This window comes from Pipistrellus kuhlii, unplaced genomic scaffold, assembly GCF_014108245.1.
Source record: "Pipistrellus kuhlii isolate mPipKuh1 unplaced genomic scaffold, mPipKuh1.p scaffold_m20_p_4, whole genome shotgun sequence".
NCBI lineage: Eukaryota > Metazoa > Chordata > Mammalia > Chiroptera > Vespertilionidae > Pipistrellus > Pipistrellus kuhlii.
Genome location: NW_023425540.1, coordinates 11,086,565 through 11,100,072, shown reverse-complemented (window position 1 = coordinate 11,100,072; position 13,508 = coordinate 11,086,565). Strand labels below are relative to the sequence as shown.

General features: G+C 45.7%; 1 long non-coding RNA gene across 1 annotated transcript; it reads right to left on the bottom strand.

The window, feature by feature from the left end:
• Nucleotides 1-11,289: 11,289 nt before the first annotated feature.
• Nucleotides 11,290-12,480, bottom strand: LOC123651186. The gene is made up of 2 exons (XR_006739719.1): nt 11,806-12,480; nt 11,290-11,705 (listed from the first exon to the last, which is right to left on the bottom strand). It is a non-coding gene; the product is annotated as an uncharacterized LOC123651186 (long non-coding RNA).
• Between the last annotated feature and the right edge of the window lie 1,028 nt (nt 12,481-13,508).

The following is a 13,508-nucleotide window of genomic DNA, read 5'->3' as shown; positions in this document are numbered from 1 at the left end:
AGAAGCTGCTTCACCAGATTGTTTTGCTATTTGCAGAGGAAACCAGCCCTTATGAGGTGACTGAGAAATGCCTTTCATTTTCTCCGTGTGGAAGGCAGTGAGTCTGGTATCAGAACTGCTTTCCAAGTATGGCTCTACCACTGCTGAGCCACTACCATAGCAGTAAGTCTATTGCTGTGGGTACACCAGTGTTTATCTAACCAATCACCTACTCTTGGTATTTAGGCTATTTCCAGCATTTTCTTACTGTACATACTGGCCGGTATTTCCTTAGAAGAAATACCCATGTCAAGTGGCCTGAACTTTTTAAACTCCAATATTTTCTTCATTGCTGAGTTCAAGTGGTAACCCAAAGTCTTGGGGAAAGAAACTCTAGAAATGTATAAGAACTTTTGATGAAAAGAGACCCGAATCAATTGAGAGAGCCCTACCATCAATGTTTTATTTTCTCGCTCCCACTTTCCCTCAGAAATCCTCTTCAAGGATGGAGTTTGGGGAAGCTCCTGGTTCTGCTGCAGCTCTCCTGATCTCTACAGAAGGAATCAGAAGTGAGGAGTCACCCCATTTTTAAACAGTTTTAAGTAGGCCAAAATCATTTGACTTGGAGTCGTGGCAAATTTTCCTGAGTTGATTGCAAAAGGTGGAAGCAGCCTAGAGCATCCTGAAGTCAGTCTACAGCACTGCTGGTCAGTTTACCTGTCTGATCTCCTTAGAAATACAAAGATAAGTGTCTGTGTGTATTTTTGGATCTCCCCACTAAAGAGATTAGCTGCTGTTAGGCCCTAACTCAATTCAGTTGACAGCAATTAGATCCCTACTACTGTAATCTGAATTGCTGTGACCTTTAAGAACTTCATTTTCTTTTAAGGAGGATTTCTGCCTTCGTGGTTAAGTATTTTGGGGGGTGTACATGCATCTGTGCACCTAACTGCCAATTCTGCCTTTTTCTTGCTTTTGACAGAATTCGCAATAATGGGGTATAACTAGAAAACCCATGTTTACTCCCAGGACAAAACGCCTTGGGTCCTCATCGGAATAAAGATGGCTTTTTGAGGCCCATCTAGGGGATCATATGTGATGTACCCAGGTACAAGGCACCCTTTTCCCTGCCCATTTGTCCATGCCCTGATTATGCCTCTTATTACCCTGTTTTCCAATTTTTAAAAAATTTTTATTTATTTATTTATTTATTTATTTATTTGCAAAACTATCTTTTTATAACCTGAAAACTCAAATACAAAAACCAGGTCTTACTAGGTTTTTGAATCCCCAGCACCTAGGAGGACAGCTTACCATCTTGGTTGATGCTCCACACATAAAGAAGGAGGAGGCACGGCCTGCTGGACCAGGCCCCGCTGTCTCTCAGAACTTCTGGGTTTATACAAGATCAAGCACAGGTAAACCTGAGCCCTCCTCCCTGGGGACTCTGGATGCCCCACCCCGACCCCTCCGCTCAGGGTCCTCACGTCACTGTCTGGCACTTGCCTCACTGAGATCTCCACCTTAAAGCAGACTCTGCTGCCCCAAACCCTCCTCCATACACACACACACACACACACACACACACACACACACACACACGCGCGCGCGCGCACGCGCACACACACACACCACCACCACCACCACCACCACCACTTTGACTTCACAGGTGAACCTTCTGCAAGCAAGACCTCCCTTAATAACTCGACTTTCCATTCTTCATTTACTCATTTTAAAAATATGTGTTGGGTTTTTTTTTTTCTTTTTTTAGGGGGGGGGGGTGGAAGTAAGTCACAAAAACAGTACATGATGCTGGGGCAAACCCCCAAAAGCCCTGAGTCTGTAAGGTAAGAAGGCCGTGACTCCCCTCGCTATCTTCCCTGTTGCTCCTTGAATCTCTGTCATCTGCTTCTCCACACCCTCACCACTGCCTCTCCCAGGGCCTGCGGAGGCTTCCCTCTGGAATTCAACGGACATCTCCAGCCCTGACCCACATCCTCTGCCTGAGCAGTGACTGTCTGCAGGAGACACAGACACAGTCCATAGGACTCGCCCTGGCTGCCCATACTGTAACCACCCAGCTCTCCAGTGCAGAGCTGGAAGCTGGGACACACACACACACACACACACACACACACACACACACATCAATCCCATATTCCATACCCCCAGGCCCTAAGGTTCCAGGAGGGAAGGGGGGTGGGATTTCTACCCACACAAACTGCAGAGGGAAAGTCTGAAGGCCTGTGAACTAGACTGAATTTCAAGAACAGAGACCATGCTGGGCTGCGGGCTACCACAGCAGGTGGTCCCAACTATGCTCAGGAGACACTCCTGGACAAATCAATGGAGGAGATGCCTGAGCAATCCCAGCTTCCCCATGATCCTAAATCTAAAGCACCCTGCGCTTCCTACTCAGCCTGAGAGCCATCAGCTAAAGTCCTGGAGACCAGGCCTGGCAGAGTCTGTGGGAACCATATCCATCCTTTACAACGCAAGCCGTGGCTGAGGCAACCGTTACTCTTTCATTGACACGTTTTTCAGCACTTGAACACGACTGCCTCTGGTTCCATGCCTGTACGGGTACAGATTCTCAACCAGTCACCAGAACATTTTGGCATTTTATTTTTGGACCAAAAATACCCCCAGATGCACAATCCATGTCTCAATATGTACATTTTATCACAGACTTCCTCCACAAAATCCTCCCCCCAGTGACTCATGCCCACGTTCTCTGCAGTGGCAGCTGCCTTCTGAGTCCCCCTCACCAGGCTGCAAAGAGGCTTCAGGCATCGCCTCCCCTTTGCGACCTGGCTTCTGCTTTCTTCTCTCTCAGCACAGACCTCTTCCCTGCTCAACCCTCATGGGCATTCTCCTCGACCGTGCTTTTGAATGAAGTATTAATGTCATGGGGGGATAGGAAAGCATTTCAGCGCGGTCCTGCTCTGAAAAGTTGGCATTTACTCTCAATGATGAGACCCCTGTGCCTGCGCACATGCTATGAGTGTCCCGAGAGCTGCCAACCATCGAGACTACAGACCACTCAAATCGGAAAGTTTGAACAATGTCACTGAACACAGCCGGACATCAGTAAAGTTCTCAAATTTAGACAGTGACACAGAAAGAACACCTGGTTAGGGGAGCTGCCAGACCAGAGTCTTTATGACCCAAAACATGAGGCATTTTGGATGGACAGTGGCTCTTGCTGGCTGGTTGGATGTGTTGGCAGTAAAGCCTGAAGAACTTATGAACGTCAGTATTTCAACTTGTTTCAACTGTCATTCAAGCCTAAAGATGATTGTGCACTGGGATGCTGGGGTGCAGTCAAGGCCACCCAGATCATTGCTGTCTTGTCAATGTGGACCCCAAGAAGAAAGAGTTACTTCATGTGAACCCTGAGGAGAAATTTGTCTTCTGAGATGGACTTCCAACTGTCAACTAAGAGTAGAAAGTTTTTATTAGGAACCTAGTGGCCATTTGCTGAGAGGGGTTCCTCACACACTCCCTATCCCAGGGAAAACCTCGGGCTGAACGCTCAGCTTCCCGCACTCTGCCCCACGTGTGCTACCAACTACCTTAGACCTGCCCTATCCCATCAGAACGGCACGATCTGAATACCTCATTTTTAAAAAAAATATATTTTATTGATATTTTTACAGAGAGGAGGAAGGGAGAGAGATAGAGAGCTAGAAACATCGATGAGAGAGAAACATCGACCAGTTGCCTCTTGCACACCCCCTACCGGGGATGTGCCTGCAACCAATGTACATGCCCTTGACCGGAATCGAGCCTGGGACCTTTCAGTCCGCAGACCGACGCTCTACCACTGAGCCAAACCGGTTTCGGTTGAATACCTCATTTTTATTAAAAAAAAAAAAAAAAAAAAAAAAAAAAAGACCTCATTGGAAAGCTGGGTGGGAACCTTCACTATACAAGGTGGCCTCTCCTTTGTCTTGGGGGAACACACTTCACATTGTCACCTGAATCCGTCTCTCCCAGGCTGTAGCGCCATAGGCTTTAGTGCCAAACTAGCTGGAATATGTCCCATCGCGAGAACCACAACAGTTTGACTTGTAATATTCTCCAGCTCTCTATCACATATAGCTTTCACTGCTTACCATGTCACTCTCCACTCTCTCTTTGAGCCCCAGATTTTTGGGCCCAAGTAGTCCTTCCTTAGATTTGTAACCAAACAGGAACTTCAGTTCTTTAATGTAACTTTTTCATTAAGGGAAAAGCTAGCTGTGTCCAGTCTAATAGCATCATGACCTACTGCACGTCCACTCCCTATCATTAAGACCTTAAGACATTAGGTTCTGGACAGAGTCAAGCTGTCTTAAAAGTAAAGCCTCTGGTCCATCGACCAACGAACAGACACATTAAAAATAACATCTCGGCCTTGGTTGTGTTTCAGTCCCAGGCCCATGAGAGCAGAATGGCCTTCCAACCACAACCTAGGGAACCTAGACAGGATACGATGGCTGACCTCAGGACCTGATACAGTGATCAGTGACTTCCTACCCGGGCCCCACCCTGTCAGTAGAGCCCATGACCTCAACTCCATCAGCCACCATGACTAATGATTTTTTTTCCTGTACAGTCTGCCCCTGTGCGAAATGGCCATTGGGGAGCCATGCGTGAAAGCACTAGCTTACCTGTGTCTCCGGGCTTGGCACCATTCCCTTAAATAAACCTCTACTTTCTCTGCTGCAAACTCCTCTTCCCGTCTCATTGGGCTTTGATGTGTGCAAGCAAACAGACCTCATTAGTCTGGTAACTGATTGTCAGAGGAATGAAACCAACTCATTGTCCATCTTGCTCAAATCATCTACCCTGAAAAGAAGATTGATTTCTGAGTTGTGTCAGCCTATTTTTTAAGAGGTCTTCCCTAAATTCCCAAAATGCCTCAAAATGAACTTAGTTTCTCTTTTCCTCAAACCAGGCCTCTCGGGGCTCTGGCATTCTCTCCGCACTTCTTTCCTGCCTCCCATCTTTATTATTCAGACTTTCTGGACATCAGGGTGTCTTCATTGGAACACTGTTGCATGGGAAAAGTTTAACATCGAACCTGTAATTGAATAAGCACTTAGTCAATATTAGTTGTTATTATTATTAACTAGAGGCTAGTGCACGTATTTGTACATGGGAGTGGGGGGGCCTCAGCCTGGCCTGTGCCCTCTTGCAATCTGGAACCCTTTGGGAAATGCCAGACTGCCACAGGGATCGTGCCTAAACCAGCAGTCAGACATCTCCTGAGGGATGTAGCAGGCAGCCAGGGAGGAGCCCGAGCTGGGCCAGGCACCACCTGGGTCTGCTGTGCGGCCGCTTGAAAGCACTGATATGGAATTGGGAGAAGCTCCCACCACCACTGCCGTGAACCCGGCTTCTGGCTGAGGGGCGCTCCCCCTGTGGGAGCACACTGACCACTACGGGGCAGCTCCTGCCAAGAGCATCTGCCCCTTAGTGATCAGTGTGCATCATAGCAACTGGTCCACTGGTCAACTGGTCGACTGGGTGACCGGTTGTTCGTGTTGCTCGGTCTCTTAGGCTCTTATATATAGATTGGCACGCAGTAAATGTTTGTGGCAGAAAGGCTAAACCTGGAGTCCCAGCTCTCTCCCTACCCCAGAAATTCCTTTAATCTCTGTATCTGTGGCTCCTCCCATACCAAAGGCATCCTGGGAACCCTCTGTACTAGAACCCATCCCCCTCTCTCAAGGCCCTGGAATTCAGGACTGTTTCCAGTACTACTCATGGTTCAGGCATTTCTTGTTGGCTCAGGAGCTTAACAATTACACATACCATTGTTTATCCCAAATTCCCCTTGGCCATGTCACTAGCTGGGAAATGCCCACCCTCTGTGTCTCTCAGACTTGTTACTGAACATTTTAGCCCAAAGAATGATGAAGCATGTGTCCAGGAGATCCACTCCCCAGCAAGCCTTCTTTAGGGAATTATTCGCCCTCATGCCCATGTTCCACTCCAGTAGGGAATCCATGGACTTTTCTTGGCCAGTAGAAAATAGTGTTTCAGTCACTGTTTAACCTCTTTATGTTCTTGTTTCTCTGTAAAGGTGGGAATAGTAATGGTGCCTTCTTCATAGTTTGGTTAATGAGGATCAAATTAGCTAATTTATATAAAATGCTTAAGGCAGAGGCTGGCACACAATAAGCATTACAGAAGTGTTGGAATTGGCTTTACCATTGTTGTTCTTTAGAAAACATACTCATTGTCCTCCTGTGTAACTGTCTTGTTGAATGCGCTATGGTCCTCCTTTGCTCTGTATGGCCTCCAATTATACCAGATTACTGTTGTGCCACAAGAATTTAAGACATATGCCGAAACCGGTTTGGCTCAATGGATAGAGCATCGGCTTGGGGACTGAAAGGTCCCGGGTTCGATTCCAGTCAAGGGCATGTACCTTGGTTGCGGGCATATCCCCAGTAGGTGGTGTGCAAGAGGCAGCTGATCGATGACTCTCTCTCATCGATGTTTCTAACTCTCTATCTCTCTCCCTTCCTCTCTGTACAAAATCAATAAAATATATATTTTTTTTAAAAGAATTTAAGACATGTAAAAGAGGGCACTGCCCTCTTTTCCCTTAGATTGTCAAATGAAAAAATTGCAACAGCCAACACAATAGCCATCCAGTGTGAATGAATCAAAATTGTATTTATTGTTTTTGTCAGATCGGCAAAAAATAAATGTTTTGGGTGCCACATAAGTTTAGTAATTAGTTTATGTGTACTATGAGATGAAAAGAGTCAAAAATCACAATACTAAATGAATGACAAACAGCATTTTAGCACACATCTTCATTCATAACCTGAGGACTGCCTGTTTTAATATTTTGGTTTTACATTCATTTAAGAAAATCAGCGTAGATGAAATTCACAAAATAACTCCTGCTTCTTTGAGATTCATTGCTGGCTCATTTCATGTTAAGCACCTGTTCTTATGAAAGTACTAGTGGCCCAATGCACAAAAATTCGCGCAAGAGTAGGCCTTCCTTCCTCCAGCTGCCGGCACCAGCTTCCCTCCGACACCTGGGACCCAGGCTTTGCTCTGGCCTGGCTTCGTCTGGAATGACGACCAGAATGATGCCCAGAAGGACGTTCGGTGTAATCAGCATTTTACCATTTCATTATTATAGATTTGGCAAGAGAGGATGGTAGAATATGGATAGCAGGTGAGTAAAAATTTAAAACATTAATTATCCTACTCTAACGTTATATTTGGAAAATTAAAAACATGTATTTATTTTATAATGCAAACTCCAGAAGATAAATAACAAGTTCCCTAAATGGTAGGTATAGGCAGAAAATAAAGAAAGCCTTTAGTGAAAGCATACATTAAGGGAATGCATTATGTTCTCCTGGGCTATAAAATCTAATTTGTCCTGCTGTGTCCTGCTGTACAATATATGAGCTTTCTGTTTAAATAAAAATATGCATATGTTTTTAAAATAACATTAACTTTTATATATACTGTAATAAAGTATAAAAGTAGAGAGCAGGGGCCGTCTTCTGTCTGCACAGGTTAGCATTTGTCCTTTACCCTGTATGGGTAAATTAGACTGTTGTCAAGAAAGATGACATAAATCTTCCCAGACTGTGTTTGAAGTTAGGCCAAAGACACGGTGCTTGGAAGTCAAAGGTGATCTCAGCCTTCTGAGTTTCAGACACACCTGGAGACCTGGACCAGCCACCACAGCCTTCATTCTCCACAAGTGTGGGACCAAGTGTTTATGTCAAAACCTTTCATTTTGAGTTACCTTGTTTTCCTTTTGGGATAGTTAAAAAAATCAAAATTTTTTGACAATGTCGTATATGGGTCCATGCCAAAAAGATGGTGTGTTTACTTTTCAGTATTGTTGAAGTTCCAAAACTATTTTGGATTTGTGACAGAAATTATTGATTTAAATGTCATTTTAGTCTAAATATTTTTACAGCACTTTTTGTATGTTTATAGATTTGTTTTTCCTGCCTATAGGATGGGGCAGAATATCAGAAATCTACCAAGTGCTGAAAGTTTTGTATGAGTCAGCTTTCTCCATCAGCATGATTAAGACACTAGCAAAAACCAACCTTTCTCATGGTGGAGAAACACATGTAGAAATTTGCAATCAAACAACTGCCCAAGTTTCCTTTGGAGAAGAATATAAGGAAAAGAAAAGAAAAAGAAAAAACCCAAAAAAAAACCCAGGTTGTTGGTTAAGCCAGTCCAATTTTTCAATCAAGTAATGATTAGCTAAATTAGCTTAGGACATCAAACTTTCAGTTTTGCAAAAATAAAAATAAAAAATGGCTTAATACCCCTCTTTTCTCTGTTACTTGTGAAAACCCAATTGAAAAAACTGAGCCTAACAATTCGACTGAGCACAATGGTTAAGATACTGGCGGAAAAGGAATGTGATTTTTCTCGGGTCTCAGAGAGCATCACCAAAGCTGATGCTATGTTAGGAACCATGTGAAAATCCTTCAAAGTAAATTGGCCAATAGGAGAAAGGTATTGATGGGGTTGTGCCTGTGGTGTTGTTCCCAACATACTGGACTTTGCAGGTAGTGAGTGAAAAGTCAAAGGAAAATACTCATTTCTGGAACTCGCTTTGCCAGGCCTCATCGGTGGTGCCTTTGAAAACTCTGCCTGGGCATTGGTAAGAAAAATCTCAACTAAGGTAATTGTGAAAAAGGCCTTGTGTGGGTCAACCCACCCGCTTGCTGTGTGTGAGATCTGAATGCCCACCGGAAGGTTCTGCTGCTCTGAGGTGTGTTGATTGGCAAAGGGAAATAAGCACTTTTACCTGCAGCATGAGGTAATTTTTTTATTTTATTTTTTTGGAAACTAGAAAAAAGACATACAGCGTTAAATGTCCTAAAATGATCTCTCAGCAAAGCTTTTCATAGTTGACAGGTATATTTGAAAGTTTAAATATAAACTTCCCCTTATTAAAATAGAGCCCAAATTAAATTGCTAACATTCATACATTTTTTCCATTAAAACTTTTAAAGGTAGGGTCCTTAAAATGAATTTCCTAGAAAAAATAAGTGTGTATCCAGGGTGGTGCAGGCTGAATTTAGGACCTATTCCCTAGATGTCATGGCTGGAACATCTCATCCAGAGCTTATCAAAAAACTGCTTTCCCCTAATACTCAACCTGTGCCCAAAAACGTCTCCAAGAAGAAATTTTACAGTTCAAGCTTTTGCCAAAGTAATTTCCAGAAAATCACTGCAGAATTCCTTGTACAAGGCACTGCTGAGCATAGCTATTGATGCTTCCCCTCCCTAAGGGCAAGCAAATTTTCCGTGGGCACACACCTTCTGCCCTGGGAAACCAGTGTTGGAGGGGGAGGTACCACCCCCAGTGTCAGTGATGGGGCTGCCCGTTGCCCTTGCTCATCCGCTCAGCACAGAGCCCTGGTCACAGCACTGGTCCCGCGATGATGATGGATATGGAAGCAGGCCGATCAAGTGGCCCTCAGACCTCTCAGGGGTTTGCAGGCAGACCGCCTCTCTGTCTCCTGCTGGCTGGGAAGTGGAACAGGCCTCAGGGTAAAACTCTCCGCACAAAAGCTAGACGGCCGGTCTGAGTCATCGCACCGACCTTCTGGGGAATCTGCCCCTTCCAGACTCCCATCCTGGAAGCCACGGCGCCCTCTCTGTCATCGACGCTGGGTTGCCAATCACTCGCCACATCAGGAATCTTTGCTGAATCTGAATTTGGTGCCCAGAGGTGGGTGTGGCGAATCAAAAACCCCTAAAATGCTGGCCTGCCTGGAGAACAGTGAGGACCCCTTTAGCCCAGTTTTGAAACGGGCGGTTCTTGCTACATGCCTGCAAAATGACGGATTAGGCTGTCTTCAACGACATCTTAGGAAACAGGCCACGTATCCACCAAGACAGCATGAGGGGACTTGGTAGGAACTGTTCTGCAATGTGTTGGCCAATTCGTACGGTCTTGTGTAAGGATTTAAAAGAAAAAAGCAAAAACCGAAAAAGGTGGCCGAGAGAAACCTCAGCCCATGACCCCTGTTGCCGTGACCGAGCCTTAGTTGACACACTCACTTTGGAGACTTTCGAGGCAAAACATCTCACCTTAAAACCAGGGGAGAAGCAGCCTTGTTGTTACCCCATGTGTGCCCACGGATACTTGATTTTTTTCCTTACTGTGAACTTTGAAGACAAAACAGCCCAACAAAACCAGATATTAGAAGCATCATGGTGGCCTCCATTCTGCCTTCCCTTTACACGGGACAGATGACAACTTCCCACTCACTCGGTGTTTCTATGAACTGACAGTTTTTTATTTTTTAAAATACATTTTATTGATTTTTTTTTTTTTTTTTTTTTTTTTTTTTTTTTTACAGAGAGGAAAGGAGAGGGATAGAGAGTTAGAAACATCGAATAGAGAGAATCATCAATCAGCTGCCTCCTGCACACCCCCTACTGGGGATGTGCCCGCAACCAAGGTACATGTCCTTGATCAGAATCGAACCAGTCCACAGGCCGATGCTCTATCCACTGAGCCAAACCGGTTTCGGCAAGCTGACAGTTTTTTAAATGTAACTTAAACAATAAAAAATCATTTTCTTCTATTATTACCACTGTATTGACCTGTTTTTTACTATGTTATTTGTTTTTGAAATGCCCTGCTAACATTAAAGACAAGCTTTTTTCTTTTTCTCTCAAAATGGAGATAGATTTTGAAGTTTGAGAATATTCTGCTGGAGCATCTGGAAGCTGCCGGGATATATTGTCAAAGGGACCCTGACTGAGAATAATTGAAAGACTACATAACAGTAATGTTTGACAGAGAAAGTAAGAAGGAATTTACCAAAAAAAAAAAATCACTTTAACTTCTATAAAACTTGTCTATTTTGAAAGGCAAAAGTAATTGAGCTGATTTCCACTCCTATCCTTCTTCCTGCCAAAGTTTTCAAAGCGCGTTTTGTCTAATGAGGATAATGCGTGTACCTGGCTTTTCAGGAGCTCCAGGGAGCTCAAAGCATTTTCCACATATTGTCTCATTATTCTTGATTCTCTCCCCAGATATTTGAGGCTCGCTATCCTGAATTTGTAAAAGGGTTAGAACTCAAGAAGGAAAATGACAATGACACCAAACCTCCCGCAGCTCTTTCTCTAAACGCTGTATGTAAACAGGTGTGTGTAGGCTCTTGCTTGCAAACAACAGAACTCCCACTGCAGCTGGATGAAGCAGAAAAAGGAGTGATTAGAAGGCATAGAACGGCTCACCAAAATGCCTGGGAGCCGGAGAGAGTCGGGTGCACAGGCTGGCCACCCCAAACCTCATTGCTGCAGGGAGTTTTTTTTAATAGACTTTATTTTTAGAACAGTTTTAGATTTATAGAAATAGTGAGCAGACAGTACAGAGAGTTTCTATATGTCCAGTTCCCAGCTTCCCTGATTATGAATATCTAACATTAGTGTGGTGCATTTGTTAGACACGATGAACCCACATTGATCCCTTTTTATTAACTTCATTGTTATAAAGTCCCTGGGTGGTTCAGTGTTCTTCCGTTTTCGCCTATAGCTCATTTTCTGTTTGGGGCTCCCACCCTGCATGTAGCTGCCACGTCTCCTAGGCTCCTCTTGGCTATGACAGTTTCTCAGACTCTCCTTGTTCTTCATGACCTTGGCAGCCTTGAGGAAAATGTCAGGTATATTGCGGGATGCTCTTCTGTCAGAATGTGCCTGCTGCTTTTCTCCTGATGAGATGCGAATGATGGCATTGGGGAGGAAGACCATGGAGGTAAATTCTATTTTCATCACGTCCTCCCAAGGGTCCACCGTACCCACGTGACCCACCCCTGTTGACGTTGACCTTGATCGTTTGGCGGAGGGAGCACTTGCCAGGTCGTTCCACTGTCACGTGACTGCCGTCCCCTTTCCACTGTGCGCTGCCAGGTTCTTATTTAAGTCTGTTTTTCGAGTGGCAGATCAGAGAACTGCAGAGATCATGCGTCGTGATCACTAACAGCCCCAGGGACTCCTGGGAGGTGGGCATCTTATCTCCCTCATGCACACATCCTCCACCGCCACACACAGCGCCCTGCACGCAGTGGGCACCTGGTAACTCTTGAAGGACTTTGAATAGAGTTGAGATTCACCTGGTAGTTAATTAACTCAGCTGTGGGATGCTGGTAGGAGACTGGGGGCAAAGACTATAGAGGGGAGAGAGGTTTGCCCGGTGAACACCCACCCCCAGGTGTGGCCGGGTCCCAGGAATCTGATCTTGACCTTGTCTCATTCTGAATGTTAAAAACCTGCTTGGCATAGGCTGACTCAGTAACATGGTTTTCTGGGGGATATTTTTTTTCCTCCAAGTGGCAGAGGTTCTCCCAGGGCCTTCAAGTTAGGGGGTGGAATTTATTGTCACCGCAGTGTTAGGACGACAGGATGTCCTGGGAGTTCAAGGCCATGACACGCGGTTGGGCCAGGCCTTGGCAGAACTGGAACTGAGCATCCCATCTAGGACATCGTTCTCTGCTAAAGGAGAGGCCACCACTGTCTGGTCTCTCTGTGGCTGCCCACTGGGCTGGCTGCAATGCCCTCTACCCCAATGTCCTTGATCTTGGTCACCAAACCTTCAACTCACAGAACCCCGACAAGCCAGTGACCTCCATGGCCCCTGCTTTTCCTGCACATGACGCCTTTGACTTTACTTTCTGCTCTTATCGGATAAATTCTGCAAACTAGAACAAGGATTGGCCCAGTACTCTCCTCACTGGTCAAGAAGCTCTGTGCCAGTCCCTTTTGCAGGCTACTGTATGGATGTCTTTTGGGTTGGGAGTTCATCCACCCTTGGCCAACTCAGCTGAGGCCCAGAGGCAGCCAGCAGGCCTGGGAGTGGGATAAGTTCCCAAGATGGGGCAGTGGCGGGCCCAGCAGCAGGGTTGGGGTGTCACCCCAAAGACATGGGAACAGGTTGCCTAACTTGCAGCTGAAACAGCCAGGAAGGAATCTCTGAGCAGCACAGAGGGGACCAGCTGAGGTCCTGCCTGCAGATGCCTCACCTCCAGCCCCGTCCCCCTCAGTGCTCCGTATGTAAACATTAGCTCCAGGGCAGCCTCAGTCACCAGAGTAAGCTCTGATAAAGTTACCCTTACCCGGTGCTAATTGTCAACTGTCTTTCTCTGGACTGGCTTTATCTGTCTATTTTTAAGTGAGTTGTTTTACACTTGGAGGGGGTGGGGAACACAAAGCTCCCCTAAAGTCACTGTGTACAGAGATGCCCTGGAGGTGGCACAAGACAGAAAGTAACAAATAACACGCTGATTCAGTGCTGTGGTGGATTGGGGCTCTGCAGTGCCCGCCTGTGCCTCAGCCTCAGCCTCCCTCATCCCCTGCCTGCCAGAAGCCCCGCAGTGCCTGTGGGCGGCGGGGGAGCGCCTCTTTGTTCCTTCCACCTTGCACAGCATGTTCTCCCACAAGTAATTTATTCCCGTCTTAGCACAGGGATCAGTGTGGGGGCAGCAATGGAGGCAGTGTGCCCCCCTCCTGCTCCCTCC